This window comes from Opisthocomus hoazin, chromosome 7 (genome assembly GCF_030867145.1).
Source record: "Opisthocomus hoazin isolate bOpiHoa1 chromosome 7, bOpiHoa1.hap1, whole genome shotgun sequence".
Lineage (NCBI taxonomy): Eukaryota > Metazoa > Chordata > Aves > Opisthocomiformes > Opisthocomidae > Opisthocomus > Opisthocomus hoazin.
In genome coordinates this window covers 26,705,766-26,727,202 of record NC_134420.1, presented here as the reverse complement: position 1 = coordinate 26,727,202, position 21,437 = coordinate 26,705,766, and the positions used below count along the sequence as shown (strand labels likewise).

Genomic DNA, 21,437 nt, shown 5'->3' with positions numbered 1-21,437 from the left:
CAGGTGTTTGTTAGATATCCAGTTTGTCACAGCTTAATAGTAGCTGTTAAGATACATAACCAGAGTTCTTGACATATGTTGTTCATTGTTATTCTACAGGAAACAATATATATATCTCCAACTGTCTTACCACATCTGAATTTGTAACTTCCTAGGATCTGATCCTGTGAAGTGTTTAGCAGCTGTTAAGATTAGTAATGATATTTACCTTTCCTGTGGGAGAAGAGACCACTAAGTGTAAGATTTTTAAGGATAAATATTGAAGTGTTTTTCTTCTTTTGTGTTTTTGTACAAGTCACGTAGTTCACTTCCAGGATTTAAATGCATGATTCTTTATTTTAGTCTTCACTCACCTGTCAGGCATATCATTTTCAAAACATGTCTGTAGCACTATTTCACGTTTGAGCCTTTCCTAACTAAGAAGGAAAGTTACATGGTCTGTGTCCATATTGATGTGCATATTTATACTTTGTCTGCATCTTTATAAATTAGAGAGCAGCAAGATGAATGAAAGTAGTGAATCAGAGAGGACAGTGTTTATAATTCTAGTGGAAATCTGCTCTCCAGTTTCTACCAAAGACCTGATGACTTAAAGGAGGAGGAAGTCCACATCTACTGCAGTCAGTTCCTTAATGCTCTGCAATGCTGGAGGTTTAACTTATGTGTCTAGCTCAGTAAATATACCATTAGAATGAATTCAAGCTCTTATCCTTGTTCTCTCTTACCTTGTTTTAGTCTAGCTCTGATTCCATTTTACAGTTTCTCTCTGCTTTTGGCCTACTGCAGTGACTAATTGTGTCCTGCCTAGTGCACCCTGAAGCTTAAAACTTGATGCCAAATTGATTAATCTGTCATGTATTTCTAAAAACTTGATTCTGCTGGTTAGTCAACAGAAAGAAGGCTAAAGAAAAAAGTTAACACTTGAGAACAGTTTTGCATGAGCGTTGCTGCCTTTGAGAATCATCTTTCTATTGTCACTTTGATCTTTCTCTTCCTGTCTTCTTCCCTTTTCTTAATGATGCTGTGTTGTGTAATGTCAGATCAAGATATGTGATAATGTATCTTCTTTGCTCTTATTAGCTTCTTGGAACGTTTTTCCTAATTATAAAAGTGCTGATGAATAGCTTGCATTAAAAATGTAGGGAGATCCCATAGCTGTAGGAAAGCTACTCTGATAATGTTGTTGAAATTGAACTTTGAATCACAGGTACTCAAAATACAATAAAGAAAACATTTTAAAGATAATGTTGTGTGTAAAAAGCAAACAGTCAGCATTCAACGTTTCCACATGCTGTGAAAGGGCAATGCGAAGATACGCAACAGAAGTACTGCATGAGAAAAACCTTGATTTAGGTCAGCTCTGTGTCTTTTATGTTGATCTTATGAATTAAAAACACTGAACCTCAGAAGTCAAGTCAGCTGTGACCTAACCATTAATGGATCGGAAACAAGGGCATTGGATAGACTTCTTCCTCTCCGTTCCCAAGTGTCATGGTTTAAAGCAGGGCGTCAATAAACTGAGTGACAGATGCTCTCTATTAACCCCCACCCTCCCACCAGAGAAAGGGAAAAGGAGGAAAAAGGAGAGAGACTTAAAAATTTAATATAAAAAGTTTTACTGGTAACACTAATAATGCTAATAATATTAATAAGATAAATAATGTAAACTAAACAAAACCGATACTGACTTTCCTGGAGTTGGGTGCCGGGTGCTGTCGTCCCACCAGCAGCTGCCAGGCAGCACCAGGAAGTCCCAGACTGGACTCGGCAGTGGGCAGGAACTGGACTCAGGGATGCACGGATTGGAATCTGGATCGGGATTGCAGGTAGAACAACGAGCAGTGTCCTCTTGAGAAAGCGGCCATGGATGAAGAGAGCGAGACCCTCATGATCCTCCAGCTTTAAACTCAGTGTGACGTGCAAGGCATGGAATACCGTGTTGGGCAATATTGGGTCACCTGTTCTCTTCTTCCCTCCCCCCAAGTACGACCCCTTCAGACTCCACACTTGCAGGACCTAAGAGATATGTCGGTGACCTTGGCTGCTATAGTGATAATTATAAACGGGGGCCTTTTTCTGCATTCCTTTCCTACCGTTAGCTCAGTGTAACTATAAACATTAGGTGTTACCAGCTTTGGAGTAGACACTGTCTGTAAAATATGCAGCCAGCTTCAGAAAAGTGCAGTTACTTAGAAGAATTTAGCTGTAAGGAAGATTCCCTAAAAGAGAATCGGTTCTGTTTTAACAAGAACCAGGACACCACGATTGAATTTTTTTTTAACTGCTTGATTCACTCAACTAGAGCATTACATTTGCCCTTGGATATTACCTTGAGTAGTATATGCTATGTCCAGGTAGTATGTTCAAGAACGGTATTTTTACATGTTTTTGGTCTTAATGTAACCCTTTGTTGTCTGCACAGACTGAAGAAAAACTATACTATTTTCAAATCACTGTATCACAGTTTAGAAAACCTATTTACAAATTTCTTGTACCTTTTCTGGTTTCTCCTTCAGGCAAACAACCTGGATTATAGTGAGCAGAAGGTGCAGGTCTTCAGCAGTGGGATTGGGACTCCTATACATTATTGCCACTAGCCACTTAGTACCAACTAGACTAGAGGATTCTGCAGTTGGCCAGTGGTGCTTCCTTTCATAGTGGATCCCTCATCTGAGGGTGAATAAATTATCTTAAGCCTATGTAGCAAATTTGCTCTTCTACTTTATGGAGAGGGAACAGAAAAGGAGAGGAGGACTGCAGAATCCGGGTAAACCAGGAACCTAGTGTACGTTTACAGTGTATGTTCTTTACTCCATGTAAAAGACAAGACCTACATGTTGTCTTCTGTAGGAGTTCTTATTTTTATGAGAAGGATGTCGTTATTTAAAATCTCTCAAAAAATGTTTTCAGACCATGTTTCAGTATTTTTGAAAGGTGTACCTTTTCTCCTTGTTTTGTACTGTCCCTGTTTGTAGCTTGCAAATATTGTGGATTTAGCAGAGGGGTTTTACTAGTATGCAGGCAAAAATCTGCAAAATGTTAATAGTTTATCTAGCAAATAAGCTACGCTGATTTTTACTAGCCAGATCTGCAGAGACTTGAGTCAGGTTTTGTTTATCTATGAAGATTTCTTGTATGTTTTCTACTGTCACATCTGATAACTGAAGGTCAGTAATGGGGAAACAGTATTGTTGGTATTTTCAGTCTGGAAGATAGAGGCCCAAGGACAGTTCAAAAAACCTCTCCTTACTTTCAGGAAAAGAGGCATCTTGAAAAATCTGAAAAATGACTAGGATTAGGTCAGTTTCCAACATCTGCATTTCCATTCCAAGGCAAACACTCTCCATGGTTGCTGTAAGATTAGCTCATTGGTTTCCTTTGCTTCCAGTCAGTCTCATCTGGATTATGATCTTATAATAATATAATAAAATTCAGTGATAGACTGTATGAGTTCATGGAAGACAGTTAAATGAAGGCTACTGAATATATTGGCATCACATTCATTTCAGGAACTTTCTCAGGTGAAAACAGTTGGAAGTTGGGACAGTGTGGGATGGAAATATGACCTATGCATTCACTGAACTTGCTTTTTCCCTGGGAAGTGAGCAGCCACTGCTGGAGATGGCTGCATTTGGTAGAGCAAAGCCCTGTTGACTTAGCGTGCTATCACTGTAGTCAATTCTCAAGGATGAGGAAGAGTAGTTTCTCAAGATAGTCAAGTAAACAAAAATGTCTGGAACTATGGAACGTTGGATCTGTGAAATTATGACTGTTGAGACTGAGTGAATAAATTTAGTGAGATCCAACAGTTGTTATTATAGAATCATAGAATGCTTTGGGTTGGAAGGAACCTTTTAGAGGTCATCTAGCCCAACTCCCCCTACAGCAAGCAGGGATGTCTTCAACTAGACCAGGTTGCTCAGAGCCTTGTCCAGCCTGGCCTTGAATGTTTCCAGGGATGGGGCCTCCACTGCCTCTCTGGGCAACCTGTTCCAGTGTTTCACCACCCTCATGGTATAAAAATTCTTCCTTATGTCAAGTCTAAATTTACCCTCTTTTAGTTTAAAACCATTACTCCTTGTCCTATCGCAACAAGCCCTACAGAAAATATTTTCCCCACCTTTCCTATAGGCTTCCTTCAGGTACTGAAAGGCTGCTATAAGGTCTCCCCACAGCCTTCTCTTCTCCAGGCTGAACAGCCCCAACTCTCTTAGCTTTTCCTCTAAGGAGAAGTGCTCCAGCCCCCGGATCATTTCTGTGGCCCTTCTCTCGACCCGCTCCAACAGGTCCATGTCCTTCTTATGCTGAGGGCTCCAGAGCTGGACACAGGACTCCAGGTGAGGTCTCACCAGAGTAGAGTAGAAGGGCAGAATCCCCTCCCTCGACCTGCTGGCCACGCTTCTCTTGATGCAGCGCAGGGTACAGTTGGCCTTCTGGGCTGTGAGCACACTTTAGTGGCTCATGTCCAGCTTTTCATCCACCAGTACCCCCAAGTCCTTCTTGTCAGGGCTGCTCTCAATCCCCTCATCCCCCAGCCTGTACTGATAGCGGGTGTTGCCACGACCCATGTGTAGGACCCTGCACTTGGCATTGTTGAACCTCATGAGGTTCACACAGGCCCACTTCTCCAGCTTGTCCAGGACCCTCCAAATGGCATCCGATCCTTCTGGTGTGTCAGCTGCACCACTCAGCTTGGTGTCATCTGCAAACTTGCTGAGGGTGGACTCGATCTCGCTAAGTCATTGATGAAAATGTTAAACAGCACCGGTCCCAGTACGGACCCCTGAGGGACACCACCTGTCACCGGTCTCCATTTGGACATCGAGCCATTGACTACTACCCTCTGGCTGCGACCTTCCAACCAATTCCTTATCCACTGAACAGTCTACCCATCAAATCCATATTTCTCCAATTTAGAGAGAAGGAGGTTGTAAGGGACTGTGTCGAAGGCTTTACAGAAGTCCAGATAGATCACATCCATAGCTCTTTCCTTTGTCCACTGATCTAGTCACGCCATCCTAGAAAGTCATGAGGTTGGTCAGGTAGTACTTGCCCTTGGTGAAGCAAGTATTGTCTCAATACCTTTCACTGCTGGAGTTCATTGACTGGACTTTCCATGTTGCACTTGAGATAACTACGACTAAGCCCCTACAAACTAAGTAAGTGTTCAGAGCAGACGCTTTTGGGTGTCCTGAAATGTTAAACTCTTGGGCTGAACAATCTGTTAAAGTTATTTAAGAATGGCAAATTTTGTGGCATTAGTTCCAGCACTGCTCAAAGAGTGGGACAATGTTGGAAATCCCTGCAATATCAAGTGTTAGAGAAAATATTTATTCTGAAAATAATCAGAAGAATTAACCTACTAATGACTGATTTTGCAGGGCCTTTTGTCTTGCTTAAGACTTTTTGTCGTTTATATTTATGTTCTTATGTATATGCCAGTTTACTGGGGGAAAGGAGAAAGGGAAACTTAATGGCAAATTCAATTCTGATCAAACAAAGGTAGGCAATCCTAGAATTGTGAATTCAGGAAGACCAACCGTGTCAAGAAATGTGTGTGTTAGATACAAAAAGTTTAAGATTTAAAATGGAATTGAATTTATGGTGTTTTTGGGTTTCTTCAATGGGCTTTGGCCTAATTTGTTGCACTTACGTTACAAATACACATCTCTATATAGGTGTGGGTGTATGCATATGTATAAAACAAACATCAAAATCCCAGACAAACCCTACTGTTTATTCAGGAGATTATAAAGTATAAGTCAAGATTCATATCTGGTTAGAGGCTTGTCTTATGATGATGTGCTTCTATGTGTTCCTTGTGATAGCCAATTGATCATTCCTATTAAAGTATTTTCTGGCTGAAGTCCTGTAGAGCTTTTCCCACTCCTTTACAGAGTGTCTATTCCTCCACTGGCCAAGGATTCATCAGTAGGATTGGGAGCAGTAGGCCCACTTTCTACCTAGTTTATTTTTTATGTAATGCAAGAGATACACATGAATGCAGCTATTGCTCAAGCTTTGTAGAACTATCTTTTCCCTTAAAAGATACTGCGACTTTTCTGAGCACGTTTGAATTGCACATTCACATGGCACGATATGAGAGGAGTATGAATATACCTCTAGGCTGGCTTTTATGTGCAAGCCAGCACAAGGCACATGCAGTGGCTTTTGAGAGCAAGTTTAGGCCCATGTTACACCTGGTTAAAGAACTCCAGACTTGTTCTGGCTGAAATTTCAGAGAGACAGAGCTCTCTTTCCTTGTGGCCTATGATAGAGAACAAAGTTTTGTATTTATAATTAGAATCACTGACAATATAAAGCAGATACAGAGAGTCTGTATGAAATTCTTTCATGGGAGGAATAAAAGGTGCCACACAGTGTTGATACAAGTGTAAGCAGTACAGATTTTTTTTTTGCCTTTGTGGATAGATTATGCTTGGTTAATACTTCTGCGGTGAATGCAGCTGTTTATAGAAAAGCAAATAGAAAAGACAATGACTTTTCATGCTGATACAGAATGCAGAGCATTGTGCCAAAAAAGGCTGTTTTTATTTCTCTATAAATGCTGTCAACTTTCAGTAACTCTCTTTAAAGATGTAACGTGCAGAATAGCATATCCGAGATATCTGGTGGGTACCACGGTTGGCTCCAGACTTCGTGTAGGTTACAATTACATAGGTTAACTTTACTTATATGCTCTATAGTTTTGCTCATTTTTTTAGAACGAGCACCTCAGACCATATGTCTGTGTTTTCTGAATAGAAATGTAGAGCGTTGTTTAAAGGATAGGGTTCATATTGCAGCTGGGTAATTTTTACAAAGGACAAAGGCAGAGAGCAATGAAGCTCTGCCACCCACAGTACTAATTAAATTTATCCATGTGAAACACAAACATCCTCACAAGCTACCTAAGGCTAATGGACTCCTCTTTTTTTTTCTCATTTATTTTGTTTTCAGTAGGGTGATATGTGATGAATGCACCTAGCGTTTTGAGGGTGTTTGGTTAGAATAAGCTGAGAAAAATCTTACTCAAAGAGTCTCCTCCACCTGAGGAAACCTTCTCCAAAAAGCCTGTTTTTGAGTTGAAGATTGGAGGAACTTGTGTAATATCCTTCATGCAAGAATTAGCTGTGAGATTTCTAGTGCTTTGAGTGTTTCTGAATATCACTCATCATTTGAGTTGATCTTATGGCAAAATTGCTTACTGGAAAATGTTTTATCAGGTACTTGTTTGTTTTTTTTTACTTTGAAGCTTACTGCCAGGGCGCAGTGAGGCTGGGGGGCTCCCGGGGGGCAGGGGTCTGTGGGGTCCCCCCAGCAGGGCAGGGCCTTGCCAGCCAGGGCCTGTCCTGGGAGCAGGGTCCCTGCCAGGGGACAGGGCTGTGGGGCTGGCTGGGGGCAGCCCCTGCCCTGGGGCATCAGACACCTCCGTGGGACAGGCCAAGGTCGGGCCGGGACTTTGGGACATAGGCGGGGGTCAAGATTAGGCCTGGTGAAGGGAACTGGAGTCAGATACAACTGTGGGATGGCTGGGCAGGGCTGTGAGGATGGGGTGGGACATCAGCCCTCTGTTGCTGTTTGTGGAGTCTGCATGCAACAATTGGTGTCATCTCCCACCTTGGTCCTGCATCACATGGAAATGATTGTTTTCTGTCTCTTCCATTTCATTGAAATAAATGCTCATCTATCCTTTCAAATTCCTATTGTCATTGGTCTTTGCAATTTAATGTTGAGCACCGATTCTTTGCTTTGTCTGCCAGGTAATTGAGTATACATCGTTACTGTTACTGACAAAAGTGATTGATTTGAATGAACGGACTAAGGTGTTTGTTTTTAGTCAATGTATTGCTTATACCTCAAGGAAAAAAAGGCTCCTTCATATCAGCCACGTGTAAATTCTCAATTTCAATGAGAAAGGAAAGGTAAATACCCCTATTTTCACAAATAGGCAGAAGTTTTCGTAAATTAATGAAGACCTTTGGTATACTTCTATTGTGCCAGGTATGAACTTCTTTGTACTTCATGTGTGTGTTTCTAACTTTAGCCATTAAACATGTTCTTAATGTTATTGTTGAATTTCAAAGATAAGATTTAATTCAGGGATTAATACTGGTAATTGAATATAAAAGCACTTTTCTCTTAACACAGCATTTTGTAATATACAGATAATTTTGCATGGAAGAATTGTGTGGGCTGAACCTTTAAATCTATAAATAAGGGAAAATGTTTCTTTGTAGAAAAAGAATAGGAATGAGAATTAAAGGGATTCTGAGCTTGAGAGCCCTGATAGCAGAACTGCAAAACTGGAATGACTTTGTAGCATGTCCTGCCTTTTCAGAATGTCCATTTCTCTTTTTCTGTCTTTTAGTTTTTCACCTTCCATGGTTGTTTTTACAGGTTCAATATTCTGGAATAAATACATGTTTTGGTTTATAGATGATTGATTAACTCAATGGATGACACTTAATAACATGTTCACTTTGAGCTCAGTGGAAAGCAAGTTTCATTTCTGGTAGGGAAGAATTTGCCTATTTCTAACAGAAGAATATGGAAGATTTTTCTCTCTTCTGTCCCTAGCTATACTCAACAAATATACTTCTAGTACATTGAGTAGTACTTTTTGGGAACTTAGTTTCTCCCATTTTCTAGATATAATCATTACCCCTAGATATAACCATTATCCCTATCCTTTAATTTCCACAGATGAACAGTTCGCTACATATAATTTCAAGGACAGAGTACCTGAACCCCTGCTTAGCAATTTGCTACTTGGTTAATAGGTCCAAGGCTATCTAAAGCACAAGTCAGCTTACACGCAAAGCTATCCCATTACGAACAGCCTTACACTTTTCATTTTTCTCTCTCCTGTCTAAGGATCACTTTTGCTGAGAGAAGTCAAAGACAAAATTAGCATCTGTGAATTGAGAACGCTGGCATTAAATTAAACCAGCAGAATACAAAGAAAGTTTTTGGTTTTGAAAAGCTTTCAAAAAGGACTTGCCTATGATTACCACAGCTGAGAAGCAGCAGCTGTACTGACTTACTGTATGAATTTAAAGAACTAAACTGCTCTCAGCATGTTCTCAAAAAACATAAGCACTTGGTGAATGTTGACTTTGTTGTATGCTTATAAAGTGCTTAGTTACTTATCTGTTGCATCATGAGTTGACCTGTGGAATGGAGTAATGATTTTGAGCAATTGCACTTTATTCATATTTTAAGGTCTAATAGATATTCTTAAGTTATTCCTAGATTTATGAATTAGAGAGTCTGTAGTAATGAATTTTTATTATAGGAAAGAACTATTGAAGTGCTAGAAGTAAATAAGACTACCAATGAAATGACTGGATGTCATTGTGCGAACAGATTGTGATTACATTTATTTTCTTTACGTAACTCAGCTCAACTCCATGAAGAGTAAGCCTGAACTCTGCCTTTCCAGGAAAATTAAACCAACATTATCATATATGCAATCTGGATAGAAAGGTAATGATAGTTACTAACAAATTGCATTAAAGTTGGTATGGGATACCTGTGAATGGACACCTAGGATTAGGTGGAAAGAGTACACAAAAGATAATTTTACCATTTTGTGTGACAAATAATTCAAACATAGTCTCTGATCTGTTGGATATTCTATGTTAACTTTTTCTGAGCGGCCTAGTTTCAAGAGGGTGGGAAGATGTGACCTGTCAGGCAGTTTTCTTGTGTTAAGGTTTAAGCTCCTGGAGCTTCTGAAACCCTTCTGAAAAAGTTGTTCTTGGCTGTTGCCTGCAAATGTGCAGAGATCTGGAGCACTCAAGCAGAACTCCAGTCTCCTTACCCATGAGCTCTTTCTTTTCGCTTTGAACCGAATCCTTCCAAATACTGCTGCATGAAATGTCAATTAATAGATATATATGGAATTAGATATTAATGATTCTAAGTATAAAGCTAATTATACTAAGCTCTTACTTGCTTTTATGCCTGAATTGTATTTGAATTTCACTCTACATGTGATACCTTTTTTGGTTTTGTGTATGTGCACCAGGTATCATAGCTTTTATTCGTTGCATGAATACTGAGAGTAAGGAAATGTCAGCTGTCTTCCAGAGGTCAAATTCTCAAATCTTGTTAATCACATTTTAAATGAGAAAATGCACAATGAAAAATGTCATGCTTTAATCTCAAGGACTTCGGCATTTATCTGTGGAAGAGTTTAAATAATGAAGCTTTAATAATTTTTCTACTGTAATATTTATTTTTCGTATTTTCTCACTAAAATTTTTTGTTTGGATGCCTAATAGAATAGTTTTGAAAAGCTGTTTTGTACTGAGGATGGTATTCGTGTACGACCTGTGGTAGGCAACCAGTGATTGCAGCTCATATGGTCGCATCCATGTGGCCTTTAAAAGATCTGTATATTCTAGGGTAATCCCTGTTCAGATCAGTCTTGTTAAGATACTTTTTACCACCAGGAAAGGGGCAGGATATATAAAATGCCAACAAATATGTATTGGCCAATATGAACAATAGGTAGCATTATTAGATTTACTGACCCTGGTGGGCTAGCTGACAAGTGTCTGCTGGCCAGCAGTCTTCAGTGAGTTGATGCAACTGGCCTTTATTTCTCCTTGAAACAGACCAATCTTCTATCATCCTTCAAATATCTTTTTTTTTGTATTCTTTTTATGTCAATATATTTGCTATTAAATCTTTAAGCTGATAAGGATGCTTGTATCAAAAATTACACTTTGTTTTGACTTTTTTAGTCTTTCATGACTTTGCCTATTTTCCGTAATCTTTGCATATTTAGTTGGGTTGGGGGTTACAGTTGGGCACAGAACAGCGCTCCAGGTGTATGATTGATATAGTGAGACAGCAGCACATGTTGAACCAACTTCTCTGTGGCTCCTTTGTCACTGGTACCTAAACTAACTACTCTAAAACAGCTCTGGTATTTCTACATGGGCTACAAATGCATACTTTGTAGGTTAGAAGCCATTATTTAAATGTCAACATTAATCTGAAACAACCAGTTTAAAAATTGAATGTCTTAACAAGGGATAAACGGTTTGAATAAAATAAATTATATTTCATAAAAATCAGACGTTCTTCTAGTGTTAAAAGTATCATTTGAGAATTGCGGAGTACTAAAATGAGGGTTTCTGATGTAATTTCTTGTACTTAAGTTTACAGTCTTTAAGGCCGTTTTTATTTCTTCTGAAAACTCTGCATCTAGGAATTCACGTTTGACTTGAGCTAGTCACTGACAGCGAAAGACATTAATTTTCAATTATTTTTCTTATACCTCGTAATAGTTGCTAAGATAAAGGTAGTCTCTTTGAATAGTTTTGAACTGTTTCTGCGAAATAAGTTATTTAGCCTGAGTGGTCTTCCATAGTCCTGTTCAGTTGGCATGTATTTTGGGATTGGGGTATCTCATTAATGGTATTTAGCAAGTAAGGCTGCAGTTTATTCTTAAACTTCAGAAAGTCAGCAGCAAAGAAGTTCTGAACAATAAATGGCAGGTAGAGTTTTTCTGTCTATTAGTATGCTTTGATCTGATTGCTTAGAGCAAAGCTCTGGGCTATTAACTATGCATAATGGGTCATTAAACCCAATAAAATCAAGTATCTTAGGTCAATACTGATGTTAGGTCATTCTTATTATTATCACAACAAATATTTCATGGTGTCCTTTAAAATTAGAACACTTTCCATGTAATTTTTCCACCTCATTTCTTTATTGATGAGCAGGAGCATGGTTGTCATAATAACATTCCATAGCTTGCTTTCAGTTCATGTTTTAGCTTTTCTTTGGAAGTTCTACTTTAGACTGACATCTTAACATCAGCGAAAAAAATGATATTTATGAAAATGGGATGTGAGAATTATTTAATTTTATATATGTGGTGAAGCAGAAAATAAAAGAAATTTTTTTTAATCTAATTTCTCACTTTGGTATCAGTAAATCAAGTACTAAAACTAGAGAGTAGTTCAAGCACACTCAATTTATTAATTTAGGAATTTCTAACTGAATTTTGCTGAAGACAACAAATATATATTAAACAGACTTATCCTAAACCTTTCTACAGTTTGTCGTATCAAGTCACTGGTATACCTTACCTACATCTGGCAATAATGTCTTCATAATTTTATATTCTTATCTTAATACCATTGCACATATATAAAACTTATATTGTTTTCTTTCTGCCTTTCCTGCTTTTTGTAGAATCTTGGAAATTTTGGTTAAAAGCAACCTCTTACAGTCTTGTCTAAGCCTGTGCTATTACATGCTAAACCCAAAAAATTTCTGAGGATGGAGGTTTCAGCAGCTGTCCCTGGGCTGCTTCACCCTCCTGATTAGCTTTTCCCAATGTCTCATCAGAACCTCCCAAGCTGTGAGTGGTGATGACAGGTTATTGTTGTAGCATCATGCAGTATGGAGAGAAGCATCTCTGACATCAGTTTTAACTCCCTTCAAATAGTTGTGGGCTGGTATAAAATTTCATCTTAGCTTCCCTTTAGCCTGGCAAAAGTTTAGCTCAGGTTGATGCCCAGGAGGCTTTAACTATTTCAGCTGGCCTACTGCTGAGATGCTTATGTGTCCTGCAAATGAATATGTTTTTACAGACTCTGAAGTCCCTTGCTTCCTCCTTTATCAATCTCTTCACAGACACATCTGAACCATGATGTTGTAGTTACATCATGCTGTCTGGCATGTCTTTGAAAATTGGTTGTAATCTTTAAGGCAGATAGCTGTTATGATAGTCTTTATCAACCATAAACCATCCTTTTGACAGAATAGGTATTTTGTCTGTAATGTTACCTGCATGGGTAAATATTAATGCAGAATATTTAGTGGATTGTGGGAGTTATTTTTAAATGAGCTGGTGTGGATATTTTAAATTATCATAGCTTGCTACCCATAAGCGCATCCAATAAATTTGCAGATAAACAGCAGCTAGATGTTTTTTGGTGTGTATTTCAAAACCTTCCGTACAAATGTCATGAAGATTTTCACAGTAGTGTCTCAAGTGCACTGGCATATTTGTTACGCAGAGTCAGTGGCTGTCAGATCGCTTTCTTCCAACACTCCCTTTTCACTGGCTGGGCATGGTCTTTCTCGGGAGATACAATCTTCTTTAAGAAATATCTCTGTTGTCCCTTTTATGTTTACTATGAGATAATGCAGTGAAACTTTGCCACATATAATTCTCTAGCCTATGCTTCAGATATTGATGGTGGAACTATGTTTCAGTTGACCTCCAGGTCTGTGGCATATGTATGAACATAACATTTTTTTTATGAAAGATGCCATTGAAGGAAAGAAGCAGCGTATCAGGAGGAGCTGAGAATATACAGCAAATGAGCTCACAAGAGCTTAGATTTTGTCTGTAACAAATATTTTTACAAACTCAACAGTAGTGATTAGCAATTTTCTGTTCCAGGCAAACTCTGTTTAGTACACGTTAGGTAGTGGCATAACAAGACCTGGCTGACCTCGGTGTCTCCCACTTCCTGTGCTGTGGGAAGCCGGTGCACATCGTTAGCAAGCAGTTTGAAGAGGGCACCTAAAGAGTAATGCTGTATGTTAAGGTAATGGGATAAAAAGCAGTCAAAGCAGAAGACTGGTTATTGAGTATACGTGGTGGGCACACCCCAGAGGTAATGTTGGAATTTCTTTAGAATCACAGTGTGTTTTTTCCTGTGCAGATGTTGTCTGAATTTTCTTTGCGGTGTCTGTTAGGTCTGAGTGATGAATATCTGGAGTAAAATCTTTGCAGGAAAACACAGCAAGTGTTAAAATTGTCATGAACTATCCCGATAAACTTTACATTTCTTTTATTACTGTGCTTATTTTATAGAACTCCATGTTGAAATGAATTACTACTGTTCTACAGAAATGCAGTTCACTATGGGCTTCTACATTATCTTCCCCTGTTAGAATGCTGTATTTGTTATTTAATCATCAGTGTAGGAAAAGCAGTAATTTTAGTTAGCCATGGCAGAGTGAAGACTACTTTAAACATACCAGACTACTCAGTAGTAGTTAGCTCTAAAAACTGTGCTTTCTGCTTCACTCCAACATTTATCGTATTATCCATAATAATTGTTTTCTAGTAGGCTATCACTGATATAATTTTCTGCACTTTGATGAAATTTTTAGGTACTAGATAGCTGTTAGAATAAAATTTTGCCTGTACTATTTTAATCTGTTGCCTTCATGTTAAAAATGAGGCTTAGGCTGTTTTATCTGCTTACAGTGATTTGGAGAAATTAAAAGCCATAACTTCAAAATTTCAAGATTGACGACAACATTCTAGATAATTGATTGGTGTTTAAATATCATTAATCAACTTTTCCTTATTGAAGATGGGGATACTTTCTAAGGACACTACTGAGGTGTTCAATTTGAGCTACCCTCCACTGATCTACTTCCAAACAAATATTCAATTGCATGCATTAGATAGAAGATGTACTTTAGAAACTCTAAACTTATCATATTATCCAGGAGCAAAAACTAGAATGTCCAAAACCTTTGGCAGCACTTCACCTAATTTGAATGTCTGTGTGTTATTCAGTTTACCCACTTGTCTCTGTGAGCCTGATCTTATACTTTGACTAAAAACATATTTCAGAAGGGATCCAGCTTTGATCTCAGCACACTTGACTATCAGATGCTGCACAGGGTTCCTGTTGTAATATCTATGGCTTCCCCAAATATTGAATTAAAATGTGAAATTATTGAATGGTGTTGATTGCTTATTAGCTTTTCTATAGCTGAAAGCTTCGGTAGATGATTTTATATGTTCTGTTTCCATATATGTTAGAAATAGCATAGTAAACTTCCTTTCCTTCTCCCCTCCGCTGAGAGAAAGTGAAAGCAAGATGGAGTACAGTAGACCTGAATCATAACCTTCAAATTTATTTGAATTGAATCAGATGGATTAGTTCACTTATTTGTTTCCTCTAAACTGCTATGATGTCTTTAAGGAATATGTCCATGGACTAGACTCTCTAACCGGACTACATCCAGAACTATCTTTGTGCCAGTTTAACCTCTGGATGAACCATTTTGTCATTCTACAGGAGACACAGCTCAAAGGCAAGATGGCCAGCAAATAGGAAGAAGTCATGGGGCACTACAGCGACTCAAGCAGACTCCATACAGTCTGAAATAGAGCTGACATGGGCGGTGTTGCTCGAGAATGGTAAACTCTTCATTTCAATGAACAAAGGTCTTTGTCCTGGCATTTCTGGTGTTCTTAAATGTCCTGTCTGTAAGTAAATGGTAATCCTGATGGAAAATGAAAATGTAATTTGAAATGCTTAATTTTCTTGAAGAATAGGAACTATGACTTTTTACCTACTTGTTTGTCAGTTGTTGGGCTTTCTGGATAATTTAGACCATTACTATCTCAAGAAAGTAAAAATTGAAAACAAGGAATCCTTATACATCATTTTTGTGTGCTTTTTAATGTACCTTTAAGAGTAATAAGTATGCATTATAGTTATTTGGAAATCTTAGCTGATGTTCTGAGGTGAGAAACTTCCAGGTTAAATGTAGCACTTCAGTTCCATTTCTATTTATGGTTGGATGACTCTAAGAAAAAGAAAGAATGGGTTTGGAGCAATTGTTCAGATGTGGAAATGTGGCTACATAATGTGCTTGGAACGTAAAGGCTTCGTAAAGCTAGGATTAATTTCACCTAGGAGAAGAATTTTGTTGACAGGTTTCAGTCTGCACCCTTATGGAAATCAGATTTAATTGGCAGCGGCAGCTGTAGTGCGATTTTGCTGGTGGAGATCCCCTGTGCGAGGGCTGCTGCACAGACGCTGTGTATGTCCCTGCCTGGGCTGCCTCCTCTGGCGTCGCTGCTGGGCCCTGCTTGGTGTGAATGTCTGCGCTGTCCATGCTTGATGCGGGAAGGAAATTAAAGGTAGAAAGAGTTGAAGGACTAAAAGCGTTGGTGGAGGTAGACACCCCCCCCACACACACCTGTCCCTGCTGTAACAAACATTCCTGGTTATTAATGTAGTAGTAGTGAATTGTCTCATGGTAAGCGTTGGTGGGAACAGTGCTCTCTGCATACAAGAACAGGCCATTCAAATGGGAAGAAGCAATGGAAGTTTGTGTTTTCTTGGCAGTCATATAATTTTTATTTTCTCTCAGGGCTCAGGTTTAAAACACTCATAAGGTTATTTAATAATGCTATTATAGATTTTATTTAATATTTATTCTCCATCATAATAAAGTTATTGCCCATCTGTACTCCATCTTTAGTTGCATATAGTGACAGATAGCTCCACTCCACAGAGTATTGACGGAGGTCATTGTTATGGATAATTTTCCAAACCTGCAAACTCAGAATTAATAAGCAGAGGAGAAGGGAACTGCAGTCTGAAAGCTTGCTTTCCGAAACAGTCTCTGAATTCTACCAAAACAATTCCTTGCATGTTCCTCTGCATCTTCTGGTGGAAAAGCTATGGCCATGTGGCAGTTACATACAGTTTAGTCTAATCTGTAGTGTATCCTGATTATTTTTGTACATTAGCAGTACTTCATAATTTACACGGTCTTTCTGAGGGGACTTGGGCAAGACAAAGTAGATTTGTGACCACCTAGAGTGGGAGAGGAAAAAGGCGGTCTTTCCCCAGCAGCACAACACAGGGACCTTCTTTCTTTTCCTGTTGCTTATGCATATCTATTTTGAAAATATTTTTCCATTTCGTAACGGCACATATCAATATCAGTAATTTACCTTCTACTTCAGTGCTAAGCTTGAACAGATAGATGTTACTTTTTGCTTCGTATGTGACTGATAATTATGCTCTTCACAACTATACAAGGTGGATATCAGACACTTCTGGATTTATAAACTGCCTCTTTAAAGAAACTGTTTGTTTGTGCGATGTGATTTAAAATAACCTATCCACTGCTTACACTGGGCTATGGTATAGCTAAGGCATCGAGTTCTGCTTCATGCTAACCTTATTCAGTATAGTCTTCTCTTTTATTACTTGCTTTACAGCAAAGTTAAATCCCTCTGCTTGTCTTCCAGCAAAAGAAAAATGAACTAAATTAATTGAACTCTTCTGTTACTGAGCAAGGTGTTTCTGTATGTTGCAAAGGTTAAAGTGCTCTGGTGTGGCTGAAACTGGAAGCATCTCTTACTTTATTAGGAGCTGTTTTAAATACATTCTTACAGGGATTATTGGCATTTTAATGGGGCAGTTTTCTTCATTTCCCTTACCAATACGTGGAGTTGTATGTCTGCCCAAAGTTTTTATGACTCTTAGTTTCTGTGACAGTGTCTCTAAAATACAGTATTTGGTTTATATGACTCACTGCTTTTGAATAATTAATTTCTTCATTTATAAATATTCTTCTAGTAATATAAAAAGATTTTTTTTTCCTAATATTGACTATTTCTTGCTTGTTTGGAGCCAGTGAAAAGTCAGACAACTTAATTTCTGTATGAGGTTTATTCCCCCAGCTAATGAAGAGAAGGAGGAGGAAGGTGATGTAATTCATGGTGCCTTGGTTCCTAGATGGGAAACACATACATGGGGTGGTTGGCATATGAAGACTTAAAATGTAGGTACTTGATTGTACCTGATATGTATGTATCTCCATTCAACGTTTTTGGAGTAAAACATTCTCCATGAGGGATGTGCCGAATGTCTCCTGTGAGCTGCTCTGAATATGATGGTTACCGTCTGTCAGCCTGCAGACTAGGAGCTTCTGGTGAAGTAAATGTGCATAGCTTCAGATAAAGTTTGGATCACCATGGCTGTGGGTGGTAGAAGCAGGGACCCTGGTACATACTGAAAAAAGAACTATAAAAAAAACCTGTCAGCTGAGGTAATGCAGACAAGTCATATAACATTTAAAAGAACTTACTGAGCTGTGAAGGCTGACATTTGCGTTATAAAATCAGGCTTTGTTTAACTAAGTTAATGCATTTTAAGCTTGTTCTGTCTTTTGGTTTAATAAAACAGGAGCAATGAATGATTGCAGAATTGAAAACAGATTGGATCCCATTTTAAACTGTGTCAGGTTTAATTTAGTGGATATATTAATTTTGTCTTTTTTTATAGTTGAAAGCAATGGAAGGTTTTAATGAACAATCTGAGTTTCACTGTGCTTATGCATGGCACCAAGTTTGACCTTCAAATGCGAATAATTTTAATTGTACATTTCCTACAAAGCAATTCCGGGATCCTGAATGAAGGCAGTGTCCTTTCCTTCCCACCTCCTTCCCTTCTACAAAACTAAGGGACCTTTCCTCCCACTGTTTCAAAGTAGAGGTTTTCATTGTTGCTTTGAAATTACGGGATTGCTTGGGAGTTAAGAAAAATACCAAATTCCACTTCTGCTTTCTCTTCTCCCACTAGTTCATCCACCTCAGCAGCAGCCATTTCACTATTGTATTTATACTCCCTAATCTTCTGCTATGATGTAGCCTCTTTTCTCATGAAAAGCCATGTGGATATTTTTTTTCTAACTTGGGCAAAAGTTTTTTCTAAAGTAGATTATGCTAATGATTTATTAGGTGATTTTTCTATGGTGACCCTTTTTCACCGGTGTAACGTCTCTCAGGTGATGAGAAAATGAAGCTGAATGCTCAAAGTAGCTAATATTTCAGTTGACTGATTTCTGCGTACTTAGTCAATGTACTTGATGGCAATGTCTGCTTTCATGATCCCTTTCCTAGTCCCCATCCCCTGTTTTTCTCTCTTCTTTACTGTCCTTTTATGTAAGTGCAATTGCTTGTTTTGGCTACACAGTGAATTAGAACACAGAACTAATGTGTTAGAATAAAGTAACCTGGCAAAAAAAAATTTACTTTCCAAGTGGATCAGTGACTAGGAAAGCACATCTGGAATTGGTGTGGATAAAGCGTATAGGTAGGGCTGCACCTGCACAGGGTACAGCAGTCTCTGTTAAATGTACAGTAGAATTTTTACAATTTTAGAATGGATTATGCCTGAATTAATTAGGGAAAACTTCGATCAAGTTTCCTGAAAATCAATATGTGTACATTAAATTGTCCACTTTTGCAAATGTAAAACTACCCTTAATTACATTTTTTTTAGCATGATGATCAGGAATTTAGGAATACTACGATTTAACTTGTGTAGTTCTAGAGCTGACTGAGTAATGGAAAAGAAGCCTGACTTAGCTGTTTCAGAAGTGATTAAACTAAAACTATTCTGCAATTTTTTCACAAAACATAGTTCAGTTAAAAGTATAGTTTGTTTGAAACTGTAGGCTTCCAAAGAAATGTATTCATTTCCATTAAATTTTCCATTAAATTTTCTATAAGTGAACTCATCTACAGGGCAAAATTTTGGAGAGAGAAACTTCAGAACCACCAGAACTTCAGAGGGCAATACAATTTGCTGGAAACAGTCTTCTCGTTTATAACAACAGGTTAGAAATGAGTCTCCTAAATGAAAGGTCTGAGATTAATAAAAGCCGCATTTCAGTTACGTATTTGTATCAAATTATTTGCACACAGGCTACATCAGGAGCATTAATTACCAAACATTTTAATGAAAGTAAGCTACTGGATCAGTTTAAGTAAATCGGTATTTACTCCATAATATTTACTGAATATATTGTCTTACATAATTTTGAGTTAGTTTTTCATATTTAGTGCTATCTTTTTCTTCCTTATTCCCCTAAACTTCCTATGTTATTTATTCAAATTGCTTAAAAGCCGTTATCTTCAAATCAGGCATAGCTGCATATTAGTTTTTTTTATGTATCTTTTGAGGTTTTAAAAATTAGTCCAAAGTTATATTGCCATCTTCTGCCAATAAAACCTATACACAAAATTTTTGTTATTTCTAAAGTTACAATTAGCGATACTGCCTGAGCTTATATAATGCAAACCTTACCTAAATCTTTCTCCTTTTTGCTGTTTCTTATCTCATGTACTGTCCAAGGAAGTCTGTAGAACATAGGCTTAACAGGGTGTAATCGATTTAATGATTCAGAGCTCTGACTCCCAACTAGAAGGACAGACCGATACATTCCACTGCAAGTTTAGATTTTAAGTGCTTTTAATGCTAGGGAAAATGTATCAAATTTAATGAAAAAGATCTTTTTGAGCATAACAGTGGATTTGGCTCAAATTAAGCAAAGAGTTTTAATGCTGACCTTTTATTTTCTTCTTCTGAGGTGAAGTTTTTCTCTGAGAAGTTTACTTGATTGGAAAAAAAAAAGCTACTCATGCCTTCCTTCAGTATTTGTTTTGGGGTGAACAAAGTATGTTTTGCCATTGTGGAAATTTTAATTCCTTTTTTTGTTACAATTTATAAAAAAAAGCTTGACAGTTCTGTCCCTCATCTTCCTGTCCCCAGTGCGGCCATCAAATGAAAACAATAGAGGAGTTTTATGAAGAGCTTTACTTTATATTCCACTTAAGATGTTGCGCTGAGTATACGTGGCACGTTCACGTGACACTGCTCGACCTGGAGGTCCTGTGCTCTCTGCTAGCCAGCACCAGCCGTGCTGGACATCGTGTCACCTGCCCTTCGCGCCGCCAGCTCAATGTGGTTGTTCTTTCTCTTAACTGGCAGGTGCTAATAGGGCAGTAGGAAGTGCCCAGTCACCATACGCATCTCTGTTGCAGGAACATTTAATGCCTCTTCTGCTCTCATCTCAAGTAGAGTAATATCAAGATTCATACTATCTTTAAATAACTCCTCAGAGAAATTTTCTATTACCTAGCTTGATTTTTTTGCATTAATCTATATTATCAATTTTGTTCCTGGTGGTAACAAGCAGATATAAGCCTCCAAGGAGAGAGAATATTTAGGAAACTCTAGCAAAATAATTGAAAAGACATCTTGTGGGACAGAATAAAGTGGCCAAAGAGACACACTTTGTTTCCTACTTAAAAACAGTGTTTTGTGGTTGTAGCTGTCAAAGATGAGAAGTTTCTCTTCGGCTTCAAGGTTGGGATTAGTGCTTAAGAGAGCTGCAGATCAAATTACAAAATCTCCATATGATCATGCTGGCTAAATTATCGTGATTGCCAAATGCTTAGAATACAGCTTCACATGTTCTTAAATTTGCCTTTTTAGGGGTTGCTAAAGTTTTTAGAGGCATACCTCGACACCAGAGTTTTCTGCTGACCCCAATAGTATACTCTTGCTCTATTCTGTCCCACAGTCGGTTTGTTACAGGTGGCTCATTTTGATAATTGTGATTTGGTGTTTATATTATTTAGAAAGTGTGTAGCATTCAATTAGCTAAATTAATTCCTGAAAAAATACTTGTTAAAGCACCTTTTTTTATGTGTGTGAGTATGTGGAGGTACGTGAATCCAGTAATGCTCATGCACATTTAATTTTAATGATTATAAATATAAGGCTTTTGGCTACCAGAGTAAAAACAATGGTGATAGGGTTCTTATAATATGAGCTACCTCAGAG

At 38.1% G+C, this 21,437-nt stretch overlaps 1 protein-coding gene across 13 annotated transcripts in view; it reads left to right on the top strand.

Annotated features, from left to right (window-relative positions):
* Window positions 1-21,437, top strand: part of LRRC4C (leucine rich repeat containing 4C) — a 566,727-nt gene that overhangs the window by 69,430 nt on the left and 475,860 nt on the right. Inside the window, exon 2 of one of the 13 annotated variants that reach the window (XM_075426766.1) lies at window positions 15,078-15,199. The exons of 10 other annotated variants lie outside the window; for them this stretch is intronic. The gene's annotated coding sequence lies outside the window, so the exon portion shown is untranslated. Of the gene's footprint in view, window positions 1-15,077; window positions 15,227-15,248; window positions 15,269-21,437 lie in introns of those variants that run through there. 2 more of the 13 variants (XM_075426762.1, XM_075426772.1) reach the window with 2 other exon arrangements.